A 6,000-nucleotide genomic window follows, 5' to 3' on the forward strand; every position below is an offset into this window, starting at 1 on the left:
ACAACACAGCCTTTGGCATACACATGGCTAGACTAAAAAAAAAAAAATCTTCCATTGACCTAGCTACTGCTGCTCAGTGAAGTGAATTATCTACATCAATAGAAAAACCCCTGTGCTGTGTCCAGACTGGCCAGTTTTTCCGGAAAATCAGCCGCTTTTCCGGAAAAACTTGGCAGCTGTCTACACTGGCCGCTTGAATTTCCGCAAAAGCACTGACTTCCTACTGTAAGAAATCAGTGCTTTTTGCGGAAATACTATGCTGCTCCCGTTCGGGCAAAAGTCCCTTTTGTGCAAAACTTTTGTGCAAAAGGGCCAGTGTAGACAGCTCAGATTTGTTTTCCGTAAAAAAGCCCCAATCGCGAAAATGGTGATCGAGGCTTTTTTGCGGAAAAGCGCGTCTAGATTGGCATGGATGCTTTTACGCAAAAGTGCTTTTGCGGAAAAGCGTCTGTGCCAATCTAGACGGTCTTTTCCGAAAATGCTTTTAACAGAAAACTTTTCTGTTAAAAGCATTTCCGGAAAATCATGCCAGTCTAGACGTAGCCCTTCTGTCAATGTAGGAAGCATCTAAGGCACTACCGTGGCATAGCTGCAGCTGTGCTACAGTGGGTTTATAGTGTCTTTTAAAGGCTTGTGTTCTAACTCTGGTCCAAGGCAAGTGAAAAGTAATGGTGAAAGACTGGCCCTCAAAGTTTGAAAAAGACATAAGAACTTAAGAATGGCCGTACTGGGTCAGACCAAAGGTCCATCTAGCCCAGTAGCCTGTCTGTCGACAGTGGCCAGTGCCAGGTGCCCCAGAGGAGGTGGACCAAAGACAATGATCAAGCGATTTGTCTCCTGCCATCCTTCTCCAGCCTCTAACAAACAGAGGCCAAGGACACCATTTTATCCCCTGGCTAATAGCCTTTTATGGACCTAACCTCCAGGAAATTATCTAGCTTCTCTTTAAACTCGGTTATAGTCCTCACCTTCACAGCCTCCTCTGGCAAGGAGTTCCACAGATTGACCACATGCTGTGTGAAGAAAAACTTTCTTTTATTAGTTTTAAACCTGCTACCCATTAACTTCTTTTGGTGTCCTCTAGTTCTTCTATTCTGGGAACTAATAAATAACTTTTCTTTATTCACCCACTCCATATCACACATGATTTTATATACCTCTATCATATCCCCCCTCAGTCTCCTCTTTTCTAAACTGAAAAGCCCCAGTCGCTTTAATCTCTCTTCATATGGGACCCGTTCCAAACCCCTAATCATTTTAGTTGCCCTTTTCTGAACCCTAAGGCCAAAATATCTTTTTTGAGGTGAGGAGGCCACATCTGTCCACAGTATTCAACAAGTGGGCGTACCATAGTTTTATACAGGGGCAGTAAGTTACTCTGTGTCTTATTTTCTATCCCTTTCTTAATAATTCCTAACATCCTATTTGCCTTTTTGATCGCCGCTGCACACTGTGTGGAAGTTTTCAGAGATCTATCCACGATATCTCCAAGATCTCTTTCCTGATTTGTCATAGCCAAATTAGTCCCCATCATACTGTATGTATAGTTGGGGTTATTTTTTCCAACCTACATTACTTTACACTTATCCACATGAAATTTCATGTGCCATTTTGTTGCCCAAATCACTCAGTTTGGTGAGATCTTTCTGAAGTCCTTCACAGTCTGCTTCTGTCTTAACTATCTTAAACAGTTTTGTATCATCCGCAAACTTTACCACCTCACTGCTTACCCCTTTTTCCAGATCATTTATAAATAAGTTGAACAGGATTGGTCTCAGGACTGACCCTTGGGGGACACCACTAGTTACCCTTCTCTATTCTGAAAATTTACCATTTATTCCTACCCTTTGTTTCCTGTCTTTTAACCAGTTCTCAATCCACGAAAGGACCTTCCCTCTTGTCCTATGACAATGTAATTTACACAAGAGCCTCTTACTAATCTATTAAGACATGATTTCCCTTTACAGAAACCATGTTGACTTTTGTCCAGCAAATTACGTTCTTCCACATGCCTGACAATTTTATTCTTTACTATTGTTTCGACTAATTTGCCCGGCACTGAAGTTAGACTTACCGGTCTGTAATTGCCAGGATTGCCTCTAGAGCCCTTTTTAAATATTGGTGTCACATTAGCTACCTTCCAGTCATTAGGTACGGAAGCCAATTTAAAGGATAGGTTACAAACCACAGAGAATAGTTCAGCTATTTCCCATCTGAGTTCTTTTAGAACCCTTGGATGAATGCAATCCGGTCCCAGTGATTTGTTAACATTAAGTTTTTCTATTTGTTCCAAAACGTCCTCTAATGACACTTCAATCCAGGACAGCTCCTCAGATTCATCACCCACAAAGGACGGTGCAGATTTGGGAAACTGCAAAAAGACATTCTAGCAATAATGTTTTTTGACATTAGTGACAACACCACCTCTCACAAGAGAAAAATCAGACTATTGTATCCCGCTATCTTAAGATGAACCTGAAGAGGACTTTCCAGAGCAAGTGCTTTGCAAAATGAGACACTTAACGGAGGGCACTATACTTACCAAGCCAAAACAAGGGATTTCACAAAGTAGAGGCAAATGAATTATATGGAATCCCAGTGGAATCTAGCTCGAACTAAATAACAAAGGACTGAAAAAAAAAATAAAAATAAAATGAAATCCTCAGAGACAAATGAACTCTTTCCTTTATTTATCAAAAAAGTTGATCCTAAATAGGTTGTACATTTGACAGCTAGAAAAAAGGCCGAAATGGGGCTGAGTGTAGGAAATTCTCAGTTCCTTTCACAGAATCCCAGGGCTGGAAGAGACCTCAGAAGGTCATTGAGTCCAGCCCCCTGCCCAAAGCAGGACCAATCCCAACTCAATCATCCCAGCCAGGGCTTTGTCAAGCCAGGACTTAAAAACCTATAGGATTCCGTCACCTCCCTAGGTAACCCATCCCAGTGCTTCATCACCCTCCTAGGGAAATAGTTTTTCCTAATATCCAACCTAGACCTCCCCCACTGTAACTTGAGACCATTGCTCCTTGTTCTGCCATCCGTCACTATTGAGAACAGCCTCTTTCCAGCCTCTTTGGAACCTCCCTTCAGGAATTTTCATACATAAAATTGCAGGTTCCGATTTGTGTGTCAAATCTGCGAAGGAGGTTGGGTCGCTGGTTTTTGCATCAAAATGTTGGAAATGTGTGGAGATAAAATAATTGTAAACAGGACAGTTGAAGCCATTCCTTTTTTGAGGATTTGCATTCCTCAGTCAACACAGCATCAATAGGAATTTAATTCACACAAGCTTGATCAAAACTTCACAATAGGCTAGGTCCTAAAATAGCAAATAAATTGGGAAAATATATGTTGGCCTCTAAGATTAGATACAAAAGAATGCCAAACATTAACAATAGACTTCAGACTACAACTGTGCTTTTGTGTTTTACTTATAGAATTGGAAGCTTTTAATTTTGGACTTTTTTTGTGCTTACAATGTATATTAATTTTTCATTTCACACAAAAAAAATCTTGGTGTTTTTCCTGTTCTCATTTAAAAAGTGATTTTTCCCTTCTAATAGGTGAAAATCACAACTTCCAGTGCCAAAACTCAACAGCTAGCACAGTGGTCTACAAACTTTATGTGCCAATTGAAGAAAATGGTTGATGCTCGTGACCCAACATAATTGTATCTTTTGACTAGAGTGCAGGCTCTGGGGGGAGGCTAGAAATGAGGGGCCTGGGGTGTAGGAGGGGGCTTCGGGTTGGGTTCAGGGCTGGGGCAAGGGGTTGGGCGCAGGTTTACCTCCAGCAGCTCCTGGTCAGCAGCGCAGTGGAGGTTCTAAGTAGCGATGTGACAGTGTAAACATCTAAACGGTTAATCCTGGGCTCATTGGTTAATCTTCACGGTTACATGCAGCTGCCTCCCCTGCTGCCACCTCTGATACAGAGGCAGCAGTGGAGGGGTTGCACAAGCAGGAACTGGTGCTCATGGGGCACCGGCTTTTAAGCAGGCGCCCCATGAGCACTGGCTCCCACCTGATACAGAGGCAGCAGTGGGCGGAGGAGGGGGAGGAGGAAAGGAGGCATACCAGCTCCCATGGAGCTGCCTCCCCCGGGTGCGTAAGTGTGTAAATGCTGAACATTTCCACAGGTACACATTTACCAAAATAAATGCATTTTAACATCCCAAGTGCTAAGGCAGCTTCCTGCCTCTCCCTAGAAGCAGCCAGCAGCAGGTCTAGCTCCAAGGCACAGGCACACAAGCTCTTGCCCACAGGCACAGACACACACCCCTCCTCCACTCCCATTGGCTGGGAATTGACCAGTGGAAGGGTGGGGTCAGTGCTCGGGGAGGGGACAGCGCATGGAGCCCCATGCCTGCCCCTCTGGAGCTAAACCTGCTGCTGGCTGCTTCTGGGATGCAGCGTGGTCTGCAGTACCAGGACAGGCAGGCAGCCTGCCTGAGCACCCACCACTAGTCACTCGGTCCCCCTACAGCAAGGCAACCCAGTGCCTGACCCACAGTTTGAAAACCACTGAGCTAGAAGAAGGAAAAGAATCAGAAGAACAAATTGAAAGCAAACCATTTTGTAGCAGAGAACTGATTTAGTCATATATTCGTATCCTGTAATTGTATAACAAAGCCGCTTCTCTTCACCTCATGCCATTTGAGAAGCAGATGTGATGGCAGCACAGCAGGGAAAAGAACTGGTCTGAATATTTGACTGATACCATAGAAATATTTTAATCCTAATTAGAATACAACAGATGAAGAGCATTATATTCTGTGATCCAGGTTACTCTTAATACAGAATCAAAACTCACGTTCTTGCAATTAAAACAAAATTTAAAAGGTACAATAAATATTAAAAATTGTCAAACCATGGGGCTCTAACTACTTGATCAGTACTACACAGTCTTCCTGCTACTATCAACTCAAGACCAGCTTGAAGATTCCTGCAGCTGCTTGGAGCATTTTAGAGTGATGGATTGTATTCAATGCTTCCAGTACCCCTTTTGCTCATCTCACTTGTTTCTTTTATCTTCTACAATCAGCTGAATTGCAGTCCTGGAAATGTCAGGCCTCTCCAGGGCTTGTGTTAAATTGCTTATTTGCAGCTATCTTTTTCTATATAACCTTGCCCATTCTCATTCTCTTTACTTCCCTCTAGTGAAGGAAATTAGGGACTGCAAGCACGTTTGACCTTATTTCCTTGACTACAGGATTTAGGCCCAGTTTTTCAAAGGATGTAGGCTTCTAACGTCCATTTAAATCAATATAAGTTAGGAGCCTAAATACCGTTGTGGATCTGGGCCTTATTGTGTGTTCCAAGTAAAGCTTGGGGAGAGTGAAGGGGTTAGAGTTTTTCCCACCTTTTCCACTGGAGCTTTTTTTTTTTTTTTGAGGAGGGGGGGCATGGATCCCTCGCCATGCCACATTACAACATAGCTGAGGAACAGAACGCCATGCTTCATTAAATACAAAGCCTTGCTACTGCTTATAAAACTTCACAAATTAAATAAATAGAGCAAAAGATTGTTTTTCCAACCAAAATATTAAACTCAGAGGCCATATAGTGACCTATATTAAATGAGCTGAGTGGTCTCATTCCATTTTCCAGGTGTTTACAGCACAAAAATCGCCACCCTAATTACCACTAATTCGATCCCTCTTGGTCACTCAGCAGAAAGGACAAGGGAACCAAATTACCCTTTCAGCCCCACAAGTGGTCTCTTCAGAACAGAGGTGAGCCTCCAGGTGCAGGGAGGAGACCAAGGACTTTGTGCGGCTTTAGCTTGAACTACACCTTTTCTGAGAGCAGGAGGGTGTTTCTCTCTGGGGCTCCAGTCTGTCACCACATTAACATTCCATTGTTTAGCTGCAACTAGCTAGTTTCTGCAGACACTAATGGAAAAAGGGGCTGATGTTTTACACACACTCAAGGCTCCGTGAACATTGCCATAATTTATACATTCATTGAAGAATGTAAAAAAAAGGACACATTCTAGATATCA

Source organism: Pelodiscus sinensis, chromosome 18 (assembly GCF_049634645.1).
Source record: "Pelodiscus sinensis isolate JC-2024 chromosome 18, ASM4963464v1, whole genome shotgun sequence".
Lineage (NCBI taxonomy): Eukaryota > Metazoa > Chordata > Testudines > Trionychidae > Pelodiscus > Pelodiscus sinensis.